The sequence below is a fragment of the Gossypium raimondii genome, chromosome 11, assembly GCF_025698545.1.
Source record: "Gossypium raimondii isolate GPD5lz chromosome 11, ASM2569854v1, whole genome shotgun sequence".
Classification (NCBI taxonomy): domain Eukaryota; kingdom Viridiplantae; phylum Streptophyta; class Magnoliopsida; order Malvales; family Malvaceae; genus Gossypium; species Gossypium raimondii.
Genome location: NC_068575.1, coordinates 13905843 through 13926788, shown reverse-complemented (window position 1 = coordinate 13926788; position 20946 = coordinate 13905843). Strand labels below are relative to the sequence as shown.

The window sequence follows — 20946 nt, the reverse complement described above, 5'->3', positions numbered from 1 at the left end:
TTTTATATTTATATATTATTTTATTTCATTTTATTTTTATATCTCACATGTACATATATATATATTTTATATATGTAATATTTATATGTATTTGCACATTTTATTTATATGTTACGGTTTATTATTTCGCATGTTATCGATTTGTTCTTTTTATTTATTTTATTTTAGTATTATTGTCCGTATTATTTTTATACTTTTGTATTCATCATGGTTTTGCCATGCATAACAATGTAATTTGCTTTCACATTTTACTACGACTTCATGTTTTTATTTCACTCGATATAACAAAATTTATTTTAAAAATGGCACTTCGTGTTTAGATTCAAGAAGATCGTACCCTAACTTACTGGGTTTCGATTTTCACAATAAATCTAAATACGAATCTTTTCAAATTCAAGTTTTAAACGATCTTGGGAATCGGAAAATATCGTGTCCTAACTTACTGGTCATGATCTCATTTTAAACCGAGATAATAAAATATATTTTAAATAAGCATTTTCATTCGCCTATCGGGAATTCGAGACATTGTGTCCTAACTTACTGGATATGATTCTCTTTCTCGAATAACGTGAAATATCCCCTTTTCTCCTAAAAATTTTCAATGTTTTAATACAAGGATCGTATTTTTAAAATTCTTCAAGGTTTTCAATTTTCGACATTAAGACATTAAGTAATCAACTAGGTACCAATTTTGGGCATATCGAGGGTGCTAATCCTTCCTCGTGCGTAACCGACTCCCGAACCCGTTTTTCTGAATTTCGTGGACCAAACTTGTTGTTTTAATAAAATCAAACCGTTTATTAAAAGCAACCCCTTTTCGAGGTGATCCAATCACACCTAAAAAAATGGATTGGTGGCGACTCCCGTTTCTTTTTTCAAAACCCAAGTCGACCCTGTTTTCATCCAAAAAATGGTGTCAACAGTGTGTTCTTTTATTTTTATTATTTGCATTTATTAGTTGTTGGTATTGGTGTTCCGTACATTTGTGTGAGATATTACCAATTGTCCTCAACAATTGGTATTAGAGTCTCAATGAAAAAATGTTAATTTTTTAGTATGTTTTCTAGTTGCAACATTGTCTAATTAGCCACATTAAAAAATATATTTTAACTATTAGAGATTATCCATGGTTTCTCAATTATTAGATAGAAGTGTAGTTGTGTAAAAGTGCATGTATAGAAAAAGTGCTTTTTACTAGGAACCACTATGAATATTGTCTTTCCTGAAAAAAATAGTTAGAATCGTCTCTACATGAAGAAAATATTGTTTATGTTTGATTATCAACCATGAACCAATATGGAGGAACTCATCACAACTTTTTATCAGTTAGTTGCAAACTTATTGAGTTTGGATGAAACCTTCAAAGATGAAGATTTGACTGTAATGTTGTTCTCATCTCTTTCTGATGAACTTGAATACATTAAAATAGTCTTACTTCATGAAAAGGATAAGGTAACATTTAATGAAGTAACTGGTGCTTTGTATAGTATATTAGTATGAGCTTAGGAAAAAAAACTAAAAAGAAAGGAAGAACAAAGTAATAGAAGCATTGATAGCACATTATCGTTCAAAAAGCCAAAAACCAAAAAGAATAGGGAGATCAAATTCAAAAGCCAGACTTGGAAAAGATGAATGTGCCTTTTATCATGATAAAGTCATTGGAAGAAAACTGTCTAAAGCTAAACAAAGAAAAGAATGCATCAAATGCATGTGTTGCAGAGCAAGATATTAGCGACTCTAAAATATCATTGGTTGCTTTACCGTCATCATCCAATTCAGATGAGTAGGTATTGGATCAAATTACACCTATCATATGTCCCCTAATTGAGAATGATTCTTCAAATTAGTGGAATTAGATGGGGAAGCTTTTTATATTGGCAATAACAACGCATGTAAAATAGTTGGGGTAAGTTCAATCGACTTAAAAATCAGGATGGAAGAACCAAAGTTCTAATCAATGTTCAGTATGTACTCACTTTAAAAAAAAAAGTTTAATCTTTTTGGGAGTCTTGGAACCCAAATGTTTAGTTGTTACTATGAGACATGGGATTTTAAAAGTTACGTTTGGAGCACTTGTGGAAATGAAAGGCATTAGGTAAAATAACTTATATTACTTCCAAGGTAGTACAATTATTAAGGCAACAATTATAGCATCCAATGATGACAAACCAAATTTAACCAAGTTGTGGTAGATGTGGTTAAGACATCCTGGTGAGAAATCTTTGCAAATTCTAGCAAAGCAAGGATTGTCGAAAGATGCAAAGGCTTGCAAGTTAGAATTTTTTTGAGTACTGTGTTCTAGGAAAACAAAAGAGAGTGAAGTTTGGCTTTGCTATCCATGATACGAAAGGTATTTTGGATTATGTTCACTTAGATGTGTGAAGGCCCTCCACGACACTTTCGTTGGAAGGAAAACACTACTTTGTGAGTTTTGTTGGTGAATTTTGTTGATGAAAACTAAGGATGAAGTGCTTGAAATTTTTCTTAATTGGAAAATTATGATTAAAAATCAAACTAGCATAAAAATCAAAAGGTTTAGGATGGATAATGAAGGGGAATATACAAGTGGTCTATTCTTTAATGTTTGCTAAAAGTATAGTATGGTTCGACATTTCACAGCTAGAAATGTACCATATTATAATGTGGTGGCAAAGTATATGAACCGAACACTATTGGAGAAAGTTTGATGTATAAAATCCAATGCTGGGTTGGGCAAACAATTTTAGCTTGAGGCTATGACATATGTTAGTCATATCATTAATCATTTGCCATCATTTGCAATTGAAGGAAAAATACCTTTGAACGTAAGGTTTGAAAACCTGTTACTGATTATGATGCCTTACATGTATTTGGACAACTGCTTATTACCATGTGACGGAGTCAAAACTAAATCTGAGATAAAAGAAAGCTCTCTTTGTTGAATCATCTCTAGGTAAAGGGATTTCGACTTTTGTGTGTATAGATGAAGAAAATAATTTGTAGTAGAGATATTACTTTGGATGAGTTTGCTATGTTGAAAAAGTGATACTCTTTAACAGGTGGAGTTTGCTCCATGTTGGAAAAAATTTGATTTGAGAATAATTTTTTTGCACAACGAAAAATAAAAATTTTGAAAATTGACCCAGTTTGTAATATTTATAGCAATAAATCCTAAACAAAATTTGCACCTGTGTTTTTGGATAGACGAATCCTTGCTGTTTCTGGCTTTCAACCAAATGATTTTCTTCATTATTTTCGCACCACAAACTGCTCCGAGTGTGGGCTCGAACGATTCGAATCAAAACACAAAACTGGAAATAGTTTTATTTTCTTTTAGGTAAGAAAGAAAAATCTCTTCTCAAATAGAAACCAACAATATTGTTATTCTAGAAAATAGATTTAATAATTGAGAATTAATTCTCTCTATTTTTCGGTAGAGTAACAATATCTTCAAGTTGTGTTAATAGTTTTATCGGTACCATCTATTTATAGGGAGAAGAAATAGAACTATTGTTGAATTGTAGAAGTTTATTTGAACTAGAAAAATGAATTTCTAGTCTAACTAGGAGTATAGGGGGTGACAACCCTAGTTAATAATATTAGGGCTTGCCATCCACCCCTTTAACATGAGAGGCTTTTGGGCCTCTCCCATATCGGGTTCAATTACAAGTAGTTTCCGGGCTTTTAAGCCAATACTTTATAATTTGATCCAACCCGATATTTGTTTTTCTATTTCCCAAAATAAACATCTCAACATATTTCCAATTAAATAATCTTCTCAAGGCAATTCTAATTTTGTTAAAATCATGACAACTTTACCGTAAAAGAATCTATGAGAAAATATATTTAATAATTTTATATTCAATAGTTCAGTATGATCAATGGTTTATTTCCATTTTGAACTTCATTTAATTCAACAAATATAAATTCATTTTCAGGTCATTTTGTTGACCGAGCTTTATTTAACAAAATTATTTTGATATAACAAACACTATGTTTTGGATAAAAATAATTTTAAACAACACTTGGCAAAAATTGTTCTTCAAATCATATCTAAAATATAAAGATGTCAAATTTATACTTAGAAAATTTTCCAAGGCCAAGTTAATTAAAAACGATACTTCAAAATTTTCAAACAAGTTAAAAATGCTTGAGCCAAAAACTATCGAGACTTTTTGTTAGATATTGATATATTTCTAAAAATATTGATACCAAAATAGGCTATTGACTTGCAAATGAGTTACTAAATATCGATACTGATATTGATACATTTTTGCTTGGTATCGATAAATTTTAAATGATATCGTTTTGGTACACTTTATTGATACATTTTTAGTATCGATACAAAATTAGCATTATTCCATTTTGAGGTATTCATTAAGTATCAATATCTTTTATTTGGTATTGATAATTTTATTTTGGTATCGATTTTATCGATTTTAACAGTCACTAAGTCAAGGCATTAAATGCTAAAATTATCGATACTTTTTGTTACAGGTGAATTAAATGCACTGGTATTTTTCATCCCAATGGCTCTATTAACTTCCACAACAACCATAACGGTTGAAAATCAATTAGAGGGTATAAATACTATCTTCCAAAGCACCTACAAAAACAAGAAAGAGAATTAAAGCTAAAAGATCAATGAAACAACCTTTGTGCTCAATTTTTCCGTACTTTTCTGACATACACTTGTGAGCTTTATTGTTATTCTATCAACTATAGTATTCTTCTTTGTATTTGTGTTTAATTGGAAAACACTTTAATCTTTTAAGGATTATTTTTTTGTTTGCTTATTTGTATTTCTTTGAGAGGATTTGTGTCTTAAGGTTTGGGTAGAAACCTTAAGGGAGTTTATAAGGTTAAACCTTATCTTTAAAGGTTGTTAAATTAGTGAATTTGGAAAAATCCTTAGTAGTGGAAAGTTAAGGTAATGGAGTATGCAATTGGGGCCGAACCACTCTAAAATCTTGGGTTCAATTTTTCTATCTTTACTCTCTAGCATCCAGAAAATTTTTAAAAATTCAATTCACCCCCTCTTAGAAATTTCAATTTACTTATTTGAGCTAACAATTGGTATTAGAGCTAGTCTCTATTTGACAGCTTTACAACCAAGAGAAGATCCTTAAGATAGCTCAAATTTTAGCCAATCAATCCACAAGAGATGACGTCTACATCCGATTTAGTTTTTCTTGGAGAATCGCAATCTATCTCCAAGCCTCTTTAGTTCAACGGTGCCAACTATTCTTATTGGAAGACAAGAATGATGTTATTCATACAAGCGAATGATCTTGTTGTATGAGACATCACCATGGACAGTCCTTCCATACCTCTCAAGTAAGAAGAAGAGTTCTTTATTCCAAAAACTATGAAAGAGTGGAACGAGGAAGATAGAATGAGTATTTAGTTGAATTCCAAAGCTATGCACACCTTATTTTGTGCACTTGGCTTGGAAGGATATATTAAAGTATCATTTTGTTCCAATGCCAATGAGATATGGGATTAGCTTGAAGTCACACATGAACGTATTAGCCAATTAAAGAAGTCTAAAGTTGGAATTCTTACTCTAAATTATGAAACCTTCAAGATGAAGCTCGAAGAAGATATCAAGACGATGTTCGATCGGTTTACTATCATCATCAATGGATTAAAGTCTTATGAGAAGACATATCCAAATGAAAAGGTGGTAAGGAAGATGCTCCAAGGCTATGCACACCTTATTTTGTGCACTTGGCTTGAAAGAATATATTAGAGTATCATCTTGTTCCAATGCCAATGAGATATGTGATAAGCTTGAAGTCACACATGAACATATCAGCCAATTAAAAAAGTCTAAAGTTGGAATTCTTACTCTAAATTATGAAACCTTCAAAATGAAGCTCGAGGGAGATATCAAGACGATGTTCGATCAGTTTACTATCATCATCAATGGATTAAAGTCTTATAGGAAGACATATCCAAATGAAAAAGTGGTAAGGAAGATGCTTCGCAGCTTGCTTAAAGCATAAGAAGCCAAGGTGAATGCATTTGAAGAATTAAAGAATTTTGAAACATTGACTTTGAATGAGCTCATTGGTTTTTTTCTTGCACATGAGATAAAGCTCAATGAAGGGGTTGAAGAAGCTAAAATTGAGAAGAAGTTTAGAGCTGCTATTAAATCCAGCAATGAAGATAGTGAATCTAGTGAATAGGTGGATGAAAACAAAGAGACGTTCATGTTTGCTAAAAGATCTAAGATATTTATAAAATCCAACAAGGGAAGAAGATTTCAAAGAAAGAAAGGATTAAAACTTGAATCCACCAAGAAGAAGGATCCCATAATATGCTATGAATGCAAGAAGCAGGGACAAATCAAGTTTGATTGTCCTCAATAGAAGAAAAATGGATCTAGCAAACAAAAACAGAAGGCCAATATGGCTACTTGGAGTGATGAATATTCTTCTGACGAAGAAGAGCAAGAAGTAGCTAATCTTTACGTTATGGCCATTGATGAGTCTAAAGTAATTTATAACTCATCTAGTTCAATTTCTTATGCAATTGATAAATAACAAGATGCCTATGATGAGTTGGGTTTGGAATTTAAAGTCATGGTTTCAAAGTATAAGAAAAATATTTCAAAATAGAAAAATGAAAATGACTTGCTTTCCAAAATCAATCATGAACTTGAAGAAAAAGTAAACAAAATGCAAGGAATCATTAATGATTTTGAAAAGAAGAATTTAGACTTACATAATTCACTCTCACAAGTTCATGAATATCAAGAAAAGCAATTTCAGTAGCTCAAGAGTGAAAAAGCTCACTCTAACATAGTTTTTCAAACAAGGTTTGAAAAAGGAGAAAAATCTAATCAAAACTTTGTTGAAAATAGCTTTAATCACTATAAACATAGAGGTCCTTTTAAAAATTATAGGGGAAAATTAGTTAGAGCTATATGGGTCCCCAAAAGACTCATTACTTCTAAAAATAAGGATATCGTTTCTAAATGGATATCTAAAGGGACTAAAATCTTGGAAACTAATGCTTATGGACCCAAAAGAATTTGGGTACCAAAAATGAAAAATTAATTCTATGTTTGTAAGAAAAGGAGCACTGTTTCAAGGTAAGAAATTCAAACAAAAACTCATTGTACCTTGATAGTGGATGCTCAAGGCACATGACCGGTGACGAGCAATTTTAGTGAATTGAAGCCAAAAAGTGGAGGAGAAGTTACATTTGGTGACAACTCCAAAGGACTTATTAAGGGAATTGGCTCTATTGGCAAAACATCTTCAAAGTTTATTGAAAATGTTTTTGCATGTCAACGGTCTTAAGCATAATCTATTAAGTATTAGTCAATTATGTGATAAAGGTCTCAATGTCATCTTTGAATCAAACGGATGTAAAATAATTAACATTGTGTCTAATAAGGTTATGCTCGTGGGACATAGGATAGGAAATATTTACATGGTGCATTTAGATGACATGCATGATTCAAAGATAAGTCTTATCGCTAAAAATGAAAATAATTCTTTATTGTGGCATAGAAAATGACATGCTAGTATGAGAATATTGTCTAAACTAGCCAAAAATGACTTAATAAGAGGTTTGCCAAAAATTGATTTTGATTTAGATAGTTAGTGATGCATGTTAAAGGCAAACATAAGAAAGTTTCTTTTAAACCTATAAATGATGTATCTACTAGTAGAGTTCTTCAATTAATTCACATAGATGTTTTAGACCAATTAGGACTACTAGCTTAGGTGGAAAACAATATGCTTTTTTCCTTGTAGATGATTATTCTAGATTTACTTGGGTTCTTTTCTTAAATACTAAATATGAAGCTTTAGAAAAATTCATCACATTTTTAAAAATTAATCAAAATGAAAAAGGCTACTCTATCACTAGTGTTAGAAGTGACCATGGAACTGAATTTTAAAATATTGGTTTTGAAATTTTTTGCAACTCAAATGGGATTAGCCATAACTTTTCAACCCCTCAATAAAATGGAGTTGTTGAGAGGAAAAATAAACAATATCTAATATTCATCTCTAATGATTTAATAAAAGTCAAAATGGAGTTGCTGAGAGGAAAAATAGAGTTGTATTGGTGGCTTATGATGCACAGCATAAGGGCTATTATTTGCTTCCCACAAAATTGTTTGCCTCAAATCCACATCATTTGGCACGTAAACCTGACGTTTGAAACATAGAACACCTTCATTATTAAAACCAAACTCTGAAGTCTTACTATCATCGATCTGCTGAACCCGACTAACCAAAGACTCATCTAGAAGCTGCTTATCCTGAATCTCATCAACCCAAGTTGGCTTAACCTGCAACTAAACCAAAACTCCACCATCCTCAAACAAACTTAGGCGAGCAAACATCGCCCTTAACTCAATGGTACTCTATGGTGTAGTCATAATCCTTAAGCAACTCAATTCATCTATGTTATGAAAGATTCAACTCCTTTTGAGTGAAGAGGTACTTAAGAATTTTGTGATCAGTGTAGATGATAAACCTCTCACCATCAAGTAATACCTCTAGATTTTTAGTACGAAGAGAACCGTAACTAACTCAAGATCGAGCGTCAGATAGTTACCCTCATGTGGCTTAAGCTGTCTAGATTCGTAAGCCAACTCCTTACCCTCTTGCATCAAAACACAACCCAAACAGTGTGAGATGCATCACTATAAACAACAATCTCCTTTCCAGATTCAAGCTATTTCAGAACAGGTGCCTGAGTCAAAATTGATTTAAGCTTTTCAAAGATCGATTGTTGATCATCAGTCCACACAAAGGGTGTGTTCTTAAGCAATAGTTTAGTCAAGGGAACTGCGATCAACGAAAACCCTTTACAAACCTTCGATAATACCCTGCCAAATCGAGAAAGCTTCGAATCTCAGAAACATTCCTAAGATGTTTCCACTTAAGAACAACCTCAATCTTTTTCGGGTCCACACGGATACCCTTGGCAGAAATTAAAAACCCTAGAAACATAACTTCCCTCAACAAGAACTCACATTTTCTCAACTTAGAGTAGAGCTTCTTCTCTCGAAGAATTTGCAGAACCACTGTAAGGTGCTCATCATGTTTAGTCTTGGTCTTAGAGTACATCAGAATATCGTTGATAAATACCACGATGAACTAATCTAGATACGATTGAAACACCCTATTCATGAGATCCATAAATACAAACGGAACATTCGACAAACCGAATGGCATAACAAGGAACTCGTAATGACCATAACGAGTCCTAAAGGCGGTCTTATGCACATCAAGTTCTTTTACCCTCAACTGATGGTACCTAGAATGGAGATTAATCTTGGAGAACACAGACGCTCATTGGAATTGATCGAACAAATCGTCGATCCTTGATAGTTGATACTTATTCTTTACTATTAACTTGTTCAGTTGTCGATAATCCACACACATCCTCATTGTACCAGTTTTCTTCCTGACGAAGATTACTGGTGCTCCCCATAGAGACACACTGGGTCTAATAAACCCTCTATCGAGAAGCTTCTGAAGCTAAACTTTAAGTTCCTTCAGTGCCATACGGTAAGGAGCAATGGACACTGGAGTTGTCCCTAGTAGAATCTCAATTCCTGATAAGCTATAAAAGTAACATATTTTAATCCCAATTTTAATGTATTTTTGGATGATTAATTATGAAAATTAGTGAATTTGATGCCCCTAACCCATTAAATTCATGTTTCAATACTTAGGAGAGCATTTAGGAGCGAAAAGAGTGAAAAATAAGCCAAAATTTGATAAATAGGGTTGTTTTCATGAGCCACACGGGCTGAAAACTCGCCTATGTGCTAGCTGTTAGAGTATGCCCAAAGATCAATCATGAGATGGTTGTAATAACATACTTGATTTATCATGTTTATTAATATAATGCGTTACCATTATTATTTCAGTTTATTTTCTGTGTGTATAAATAAATTGTTTTCTAATAATGTCCTAAGAATAATATGATTATTCTTAAAAGATCCTTAGTCAAGTATTATTGTTGGATAGGACAACAATAATGCATTAAGACTAACATGTAGTTGATTGATGATAAAGAGTTATCATTGATATGGAATATCGAATCGATGCATGAATATGTGTGTTAGAGAACAACATATTGGGTGACCCATTATGAGTATGTTTCTTGGATTATTATGTAATTGTCACGACATTACTCATAGTGATTAATATGTATATGATCCTCGGACTTGAGATCATCATAATCCCAACATCGTGAGTAGTATATTTTGATACTGATCAAGCGTAATCAGAATCGGGTTGTTCTATAAAGGTGGTGTTGGATATACCACAATCGATGTAGAGGGATATGGTTGGTCGATATAGAATAAGTCCCTCCTACATAATGGGAGTAATATCTTAGGCCACTTGATTAAGTGAGACTAGAAATGCATGGCCATGCTCAAATAAGTTGATATGAGATGTCATACTTATTTGTATATCGTAGTCTGCTTAAAATATCAAGGAACATGGAATGGACTATACAAGTGTGACTATTCCATGACTTGTGTCCAATCTAGAGATAAAGGACTTAAGGATTATTGCATAAAAGGTTAATCATAAAAGGTTATGTCGAATCATGATCTCTTGTGACTTAGGTAGCAATGATGCATTGCTAGATGCCACTCATTGTTTGTAACATTGGAATCGTTCTAGTATTACTGCTAACATTACAAGAACCTCTGTGGTCACACCTATAGTTAAAATGAATGGAATAAACCATAGTTGGTATTGTTTTTAGGTGTCACTTAAATTAAATTAATTATAGAATTAATTTAATTGATTTCAACACATTATGTACAAGGTTGTTGTACACATAATGAGGTTAGCATATGAATTCAAATAAATATATGGTTTATCAAATTATATTATAATTAATGTAATTATAATTTTCGGTTTAAAATATTATTATATTTATTTTAATTCATAAATAAAAACCCTAAAAAATAAATAATAAGGATATAAGTATCCGTTTTTCTTTGTTATGGTCTAGCACCGTCAAAGAAAATTCACTCTCAAAAGCTGTTTTGGGGATTTCTCTCGTTCAGTAGTCAACTGGGTGGATCACGTAGAATTGAGTCTCGATAGATTGCGGCTTAGTTCGATGTAGATCGACTACACGTTGTTGAGAAGTTCTTGTCTACTCGTAACAAACATTAGGTAATTTCGTAACCCTTTTCACCCCGATTCGTTCCTCATACATGGATCCGTGGTTAGGGTCGCCGATTATTAAATTTTTCCACTGCGCTGTAGGGGTGCCGGCAATCCAACACTAGCCCGTGTCGGTTTCGCATCCTAGTTCCCAAATAAGCAGAAAAACCCAACTTTTAGGCTTTCTGAACATTATAAAGTCTATAAATACCCATTAGAAGAAGTCCTAATGAGGCAATCAGAGAAAATAAGAGAAATCACTCAAAGAGCACCATCAGGATCAACTTGGAAGCGGATCTCCATCAAGATCGAAGATCTCCTTTTAATTTCTTTTAAAGTTTTATTGAGTTTCTTATGTCTTGTGGTTATTTTGACTTTGATATGTTTTCATTTAGGATTATGAACTAATTCCCTAAATACCTAGGGAGGATGAAACCTATGATGAATCCTTTTATTTAATTTCTGTTTTACGCGATAAATACTTGATTCTTGTTCTCAATTATGTATGCTTATTTCTTGTTTTAATATTTTTGGGATATTAATTCATGTTTAATGTGCTTATTTCAGTGGAGGAAAAGTCCCTTTTTAAGAGTAGATCTAGCATAATTGAGTGGAGTTGCATGCAATCCTAGAAATAGGACGACATGAATCAACCCGATTATTGTCAAATCTAATAAAGAAAAATATTAGAAAAATAATCAACCCGATTATTCGATTATCTCTTTGATTCATTCTCTGTTGCGTTCTTAGTTAAATTAGTTTAGTAAATTTAAAATAAAACACATCGCCCTAAATTGTTGGCTAAATAATAGAAAAATAGTAATTACTAATACTTTTAGTCCTTGTGGATACGATATTCTCTACTCACCATAGCTATACTATTGTTCGATAGGTGTGCTTGCCTTTGTCGTATTTATAGTTATTTTAGTGACCATCAAGTTTTTGGCGCTTTTGTCAGGGGCTAAAATATTAGGAACACTCGATTTTTATTAATTTAGCATTTTTTCTTTTTATTATAATTGTTTTTGTTTTTTTAGTTTAATTTGTACTAATTTTTCTTTTATTTGCTTCTGGTAGGTTCCTTTAGTTTATGACTAGAAGAAACCCGTCGGGACCATTGTTATTTGATAGTGAAATCAAAAGTACAACTCGTAGAAACCGTAGAGAAACAAGACAGAGTCAAGAGAATTTAGTGGTCAAACAAGAGGAAATTATTATTACTGAAGAGATGGGTGATTACTAGAATAATCAGCTACCTCCTACAGTTGTTGCAGATCCAAATCCTGTTCCTCGTACTATGTATGATTATGCCAAGCACACTCTAACTGGGGTTGAATCGAGTATTGTAAGACCTACCATTGCTATAAATAATTTTGAATTGAAGCCAAATACTATTCAGATAATACAACAGTTTGTTCAGTTTGATGGTTTGCAGGAAGAAGATCCAAATACTCATTTGGCCGATTTCTTGGAAATCTGTGATACTTTCAAAATTAATGGTGCCACTAATGACGCCACTCACCTACATTTATTTCCTTTCTCATTGAGGAATAAAGCTAAGTAATGGTTGAACTCTTTACCACAAGGTTCTGTTATCCCATGGGTTCAAATGACCGAGAAGTTCCTTCTAAAGTATTTACCACCGGTTAAGATAGCCAAGTTGAGGAATGATATCTCTTTCTTTGTGCAGATCAATTTAAAAACCCTATATGATGCACGAGAGAGATATAAGGATTTATTGAGAAGGTGCCCTCCCCATGGGTTACCTCTATGGCTACAAGTTCAAACCTTCTACAATGGTTTGAACGCCTCAACTAGGAAATTAATTGACGTAGCAGCCAGTGGAACTCTGAAAAATAAAACACCCGAAGCAGCTTATGAATTTATTGAGGAGATGGCACTGAATAATTATCAGTGGCAAGTCATGAGGATGAAGCCGATAAAAGTAGTCGGTGTTTTCAACTTAGATGAAGTCACCATGTTACCAAATCAAGTAGAACAATTAAATAAGAAAATTGATGGTTTATATGTTTCTACGCAGGTATATCCGGTGATGTAATGCGATACAAATGGAGGTAGAATGAATAATCCAGAATGTTTACTCTTCGCTTCTAGCACAGAGAACGGGCATATCAATTATATAGGTAATAATTTTAGGCCTCAAAATAACACTTATAGTAATTACTATACTGTAGGTTGGAGGAACTATCCCAATTTCTCTTGGGGTGGTCAAGGAAATCAAATAGCACAACCCCCTCTGGGCATTCAACAACAACCTTATCAACAAGAGAAAAAGTCAAACCTCGAGGAGATGTTAATGAAATTTATATTGGTGTCAGAAACCCATTTTCAAAACACTGAGGCAACATTTAAGAATCAACAAGCATCAATTCAAGGGCTCGAGAACCAAATATGTCAGCTTGCTAAGTTATTCTCAAAAAGACTAGTTTTCCTAGCAATATCGAAACTAACCCAAGGGAGCAACTTCATGCAATTATTATGCGAGATGAAGAAGGGTTAGTTGAATCTAAACCAGAATCGAGGCAAGAAATTATGCTAAATAGCAATAAGGTTGAGGTAAACCAGAAAGAGCAAAAACCTATTGTTAAGGAATATAAACCTCGAGTGTCATATCCTAGTGTGATGAAGAGAGACCACATGAACGAACAATTTGGTAATTTCTCAAACTCTTAAAGAAATTACATATTAACTACCATTTGTTGAAGCTCTTTCTCAGATGCCCAATTATGTTAGATTTTTAAAGGAGCTTTTAGCGAAAAAAAAGGAAGTTAGATGATTCGTCGACTGTGGAGCTAAATGCAATTTCCTTAACCGTATTGCAAAATAAACTACCCAACAAATTGAAAGATGCAGGGAGTTTTACTATTCCTTGTTTAATTGGTAGTTTGAATATTGATAATGCTTTGGCTGACTTAGAGGCTAGTATTAATGTCATGCCCTATAGAATGTTTAAGCAATTAGGTATTGGAAAACCCAAAAAAACTAGGATGAGTATTCAATTAGCAGATAGAACCATTAGATATCCTAGGGGTGTTGTTGAAGATATGCTTGTTAAAATCGATAAATTTATATTTCCCGTTGACTTTGTTGTATTAGACACAGATGAGGGTAGTGAGGTACCTTTAATTTTAGGGCGACCCTTTTTAGCAATTGCTTGATTTATAATTCATATTGGTATGGGTGAGTCAAACAATCCAAGCTAACATTTTTAAACACGAAAGTATAAGTGTCTCCCCTTATCTAAGTAATTACCTTTAATTCAAAATCGACATCCTCACTAAAGATTCACTCAAATCACTCAAATTGCTTAAGGGTCACGAATAAGCACTCACTAGTCAAACAAGAAAGGCCATTACCATATGCTTGCATGAAAATCAAATCTCCACCACTATAAAATGAGATGATATACAAATCAAAAGGTCTTTAAAAGGTTGTAATGGGGCATAGGTTAAGGTTGTGGAGAAAGACCAGAAAATTTGATTATAATCAAGATCAAATTGATAAATTACCAAACAAGAAAAAATAAACAAATGTTGAATTAAAACAATCAAAAATCAAGAATTATTCAAGAATAAAAATGAGCTTCTTCTTAAAATATGAATTTAATTTTTCAAGCTCAATTAAAATAGAACTAAATAACAATCAATATTTTTTCGATTTTATTTTTTCTCTTTTTTCTTTATCTAGAACAATCAGAAATAATTAAGCAAATCAAATAGAAGAAGTTAGTTAAGCAACTAACCAAATCAAATCTCGACAAAAAGGGAGTCAATAAAATGGGAAAAAATCTCAACAAAAAAATTAGTTATGGGTTAACATTAACGGGTAAATCAAGAAATTGTTTGTTAGGCTCAAAGAGGTTCACTAAGGATTAATTATGAAGGTAGGCTTTTTATGTGATAAGTGGGTTAAAACCTAGGTGCCTTTATCATCTCAGTAAATCAAATCAAAGGTGTGGTCTCGACATGCATAATCGAAGCAAGTTCTAGAATAACAAATTAGGTTGACACACTCATAACCAGTAATAAAATGAGCAAGAAAAATGAATGCTCTAAAGGCTCAAAATCTCACAAAAAATAATGGTTTTTGATGTCAAACTTGCAAATCTCAAATTTCAAGATAATACTTCAATTTAGGGAAACAACTTAAAAATTTTCAATTTCTGAAAAATAACTTATCATGCTTGATTCTCTCATGTCTTAAAGTTTAAATCAACCAATACACAAATATCTACAAATTAATCCAAAACACATCAAAAAATTTCAAATTGATAAAAATCATTCTAATGAAGTATGAGAAGATTACTTAAATACAACAAATAATTTAGGGTTTTCTAATAATTATCTAAATAACCTCCCACACTTAAGATGTTCATTGTCCTCAATGTACAAATAGATATAATCACAGTATAAGTTGAGTATTATAAAAGAGAGAAAATTGAAACTACCTTGAATATTGGATGAAATCGCCAAAATGGTAAAAAGCAGAATTGTAGACAAATCAAAATGTAGTGCATGATTCCGAGCACACTAATAAGAAAATAAAAACAAATAAGAAAGAAGATTAAGAGGTTACAACTTGATTAGAAACAACCATAAAAATAAAATTATAGTTCAAAAGATAATAAATGAAATAAGTCTAAGAAAATAAAAATAAAAAACAAAAATAAAAATAAAACAACTAAAAACAAAACATAAAAAGAAAAAAAAAGAAAAAAGAAAACAAAAAATCTATAATAATAATCATAATCATAATCATAATAATAACATAAAACAAATAATAATAGTAATGAAAATAATAATAAACATGAAAACTAAAAAGACATTGATTAAATGGTTCTACTAACACTAAAACGACAAGGAAAACAATAAATATAATAATAAAAATAACACAAAAAGTGAATAAAGGAATAATAAAACAAATTAAAAAAAAGAAAATAGATCAGTAAAATAAAAATAAATAATATAAAAATAAATAAATAATAAATTACAATAAAGAAAAGGGTGAAAGGGGAAGACCGACGGAAAACGGTGGTTAGAGTTACGACTGGAGGTCGCGCGTGGGAGGTAATGTCGTTCATGGGTGGGGGCGGGGTTGGTTGACTATGGGGAGAAGGGATAGGAGGTGGGTGATGGGAGGGAAAGGGGTGGCTTGTTTAGGGAAGAAGAAAAAGACAAATTGAGAAATAAATTTTAAGGTTTTGGCCACACGGCCGTGTCACAAGACCGTGTGGGGTGTTTTCAGACCGTGTGGGATTAAAAATTTAGCCCAGTCTTCCCACGGCCTCGGACATGCCCGTGTGTTCAGGTCGTGTGTGATTTCCTTCGCTTCTCCCATGCCTATATGAGATCCCACATGCCCGTGAGCCTCGGCCGTGTCTGGCACACGGCCATGTGTCTTGCCCATGTAACTCTTTGACTTGAAATAAAATTGAAAAATTAGCTCCAGAGTTCACACGGCCTAGGACACACTCGTGTGTCCAGGCCATGTCTCCAGGCCGTGTAACCTTCGATTTTTTTGAAAAAATAAGTCTCAAGATTGACACGACCAAGGACACGCCCGTGTGTCCTGGCCGTGTGGGTCACATGGCCATGTCGCCAGGCCATTTAACTCACTGTCGAACCTTTATTGTGCACACGGCCTGAGACACGCTCGTGTGTCTAGGCCTTGTGGATCAATCTTTTTTAATTTTGAAAATTAATTAGTTTTAAAAATAACATGAAATAAAATTAAGAGAATTAGTAGAGTGTTAAAACTCGAGTTGCCTCCCGAGAAGCGCTTATTTAGAGTCTAAGCTCGACTTACCTGTATTCGCACAGTTATGGTGGTTCGCAGAGCCGAGGCTTCTCTTTCACTCTATCAATTATTCTACCTAGGTAAGGTTTAAGTCGAGTATTGTTTACCTTAAATGTGTTGAATTCAGAATGAGTTACCTAAACTGTACCATAGGGGAAGACGTTCAGTATCATAAAAGTGTGTGATTCGTTTGCATCAAGCTCCGAAGGGGCAATTCGTGGATCCGTTTTGTCTAGTAATACCTTGTCTTCGACCTTAAATTGGTTCATCCCGTTCATATGCTCATCATGGCGTCTCCTTGACTCTTCATCGTGCTTTTTTGGTTTCTCCTTGCATGTGTTCGCCATTCATTTAGTTCATCGATTTGTAGCATTCGTTCATCATAAATCATTCTATTTCTATCACATTGACTGGAACATGGCTCCATTACATTTTTTCAAGGGGTTTCCTGCAAAGAAGATTGAGCCACATGATCACTAACATTAACAGAAGATTTAAAATCATCTTGATAACTAGATGTTCTAATAGAATCACGAGCTTGGAGAGTAATCGATTCGTCACCTACACAAAGTAATAATAAAAGTAACATATTTTAATCCCATTCTTAATGCATTTTTGGATGATTAATTATGCAAATTAGTGAATTTGATGCTTCTAATCCTTTAAATTCATGTTTCTATACTTAAGAGAGCATTCGGGAGCAAACAGAGTGAAAAATGAGCCAAAATCAGACAAATAGAGCTGTTTTCAGGAGCCACACAGCCTGGGCATTTCTACATGGTTAGGCAGACGCCCACGTAAGCCACATGGGCTAGACATATGTCTGTGTCAGCCAGACGGGCTAGACACACGCCCGTGTGAGCCATACGGGTTGGAAACATGCCCATGTGCCAGCCCATGCCGATTTCGCATTCTACTCCCGAAATACATGCAAAAACCCAATTTTAGGTTTTTGAGCGTTCCAAAGTGTATAAACACCCATTAGAAGAAGACCTAATGAGGCAATCAAAGAAAATCAGAGAAATCACTCAAAGAGCACCTTCAGGATCAACTCGGAAAGCGGATCTCCATCAAGATCGAAGATCTCCTTTTAATTTATTTTAAAGTTTTATTGAGTTTCTTATGTCTTGTGGTTATTTTGACTTTGATATGTTTTCATTCAGGATTATTAACTAATTCCCTAGATACCTAGGGAGGATGAAACCTATGATGAATCCTTTTATTTAATTTATGTTTTACGCGATAAATACTTGATTCTTGTTCTCAATTATGTATGCTTATTTCTTGTTTTAATATTTTTGGGATATTAATTCATGTTTAATGTGCTTATTTCAATGGAGGAAAAGTCCCTCTTTAAGGGTAGATCTAGCATAATTGAGTGGAGTTGCAGGTAATCCTAGAAATAGGACGACATAAATCAACCTGATTATTGTCAAATCTAATAAAGAAATCAATAGATTGTGTTAATGCGACGATAGGGGTTTTAATTAGAAAGAGATTTCAATTAAACAACCTAGAGTCAGTTGTTCTTACTCTCGAAAGAGATATTAACATAATTTAGGGATTTATATGGATCAAGACACAAGTGAATAAATCATTTAATTCAGGTTGATAATAATAGGTGAAGTCTAGGTCGATTCTTTCCTGGGTATTGTCTACCTCATTGGTTAATATTCGATTATCTCTTTGATTCATTCTCTGTTGCATTCTTAGTTAAATTAGTTTAATAAAATTAGATTAAAACACATCACCCCAAATTGTCGACTAAATAATAGAAAAACAATAATTACTAATACTTTTAGTCCTTGTAGATACAATATTCTCTACTTACCATAGCTATACTATCGTTCGATAGGTGCGCTTGCCTTTGTCGTATTTATAGTTAGTTTAGTGACCATCAATTCCTTATCCGGTGGTAACCCCAAAAACTCCTTAGGAAAGACATCCGAAAATTTCCTAACTATTCGACAACAGTAGAACCCACAACAATCATGTCATGTACATAAGCCAAAAACTCCTCACACCTTTTTCGAAATAACTTTTCGGCTACCATAACGAAGATTACATTAGAGAGGTAATCTTGGCACTCGCCAACCATCACAATTTCCACAGCCTTGTTGATTTTTAGAGTTACCCTCTTTGTCAAACAATCCAAACTGACCTGATGCTCCACAGGACATTCCATGCCTAAAATCAAATCAAGTTCCCCAAACGGTAACTCCATTAGATTGGTCAGAAAAACAACCCCTTAAATCTCTAACGGACACCTCATAAACACCTTACTGATTTGTACAGATTGATCCAATGGACAGACTACTGAAACCCCACTAGGAGTGTTCTAAGTAGGAATCCCGAAATTACCAGAAATAATACTAGCTACGTATGAATGCGTGGAACCAATGTTAACCAATGCAAAATATGGGTGAGAATTAATAGTAAATGTATTGTCAATCACGTCAGTCGCATCTCTGTCCTCGTGGTGCCTTGCCACAAACACTATAGTAGGTTGTCTTTCTTTAATCTAATTAGCACATCTACCTGATGCTGTCTGTCCTCAACCCAAACCATTAACACCCTAACCTAACCACGACCCTTAGGAGGCTGATGTATTACCCTCTTACAGCTAAACCAAACCCTGAACTAGGTCTTGCACTTGATTAACTGGATATGAATAATCTTTAATGCGGTGTTGGAAAGACCCACATCGTAAAAATGCTCCTGTCCCCCTCCAACACTAGCCCGAATGGTGCCTATTACAACCAAAACATATCTGAATCCTACCAATACCAACCTTCGCCTCAACCTATTGAGGCCTATCAAACCCGATCCATTCTTTAGGTCACAGAGCTGAAATAGAAGGACCCAAATCCCTCTTGTTCTTATTCTATCCTTTTTCTTGCTCCCTTCTCTTGTACTTTACGCGTTTAATCTCCTTTGTAATTTTAGTCTTCTCCACTAACATTTTGAAGACTCAGTTCTGCTACAAAGCTACCAACACTTTCAGATCATATCGAAGTCCATCCTCAAAATGGACACTCTTATCATAATTGGTGGCCACTAAACATTGAGCGTACCTACTTAGATTCAGAAACTCGGCCTCATATTCAGTTATAAATATCTCACCATGCATAAGCCCGACGAGCTCTAACCTATGAGACTCAATGTACCTTGCCCCCACATAGTTTTCGTGGAAGGTGCTCTAGAAAAATAGGCATGCCATACGCTCAGCCTATATGCCTTGCTCTACTAACTGCCACCATTGATATGCTTCATCGTGAAGCAAATATATTGTACCTTTCAATTTTTGCTCTAGGGTGCAGTCTAAGTCGTTCATGATTCTCTCGGTAGCCTCCAACCAATACTCAAACATAGTCAGGGTAATCCTAGCGACACCCTTAAATAGCTTAGCGCCATTGGACCAAATTTTTTTAGTTACCGATCCTCAACCCCTAGTTTCTAATTGGGTTCCAACGACCCTCTGTAGAACCCTCAACATAGCTTGTGACAATGCATCGTCCCCTACATTCTGAGTTTGGGATTCAGTTTCAATAGTAGGTGCCCCAACTATCTCCTTAGTCTCTAAGCTGGGCATGCTACCTAGAGATGGAGAATCAGCTCTAGCCCCTCGACAATGTCCATCACGCCCTTGAGTATCGCGACCTCGTGCACCTTGTGTTCTCATTTTTTTAAATTATCTATAGTTCAGAAATTTTATGGATTAACTTAGGTTATTAAAAATCCTAAGTCTAGAGTTTTATTAGAATTTTTACAGAATTATCACAGTCTTTAACTAGAGTAGAGTAATCTTATCACTACATTTACTAGTTTGTCTAGTATAGCTAAAGTAAAAGTAATTACTAGATTGGTGTCAGAGTCTCGAATTTCACTTTTTACAGACTAAAAGATAAAATATAGTCAAAATCTGAATGTAAACTTTAAAAATAGTTTTTCATGAGATTTTAAACCCAAAAACCACAACCCGAGT

At 33.7% G+C, this 20946-nt stretch overlaps 1 non-coding gene across 1 annotated transcript; it reads right to left on the bottom strand.

Annotated features, from left to right (window-relative positions):
• Positions 1–12801: 12801 nt before the first annotated feature.
• Positions 12802–12908, bottom strand: LOC128035063 (small nucleolar RNA R71). Its single transcript, XR_008191468.1, has one exon. It is a non-coding gene; the product is annotated as a small nucleolar RNA R71 (small nucleolar RNA).
• Between the last annotated feature and the right edge of the window lie 8038 nt (positions 12909–20946).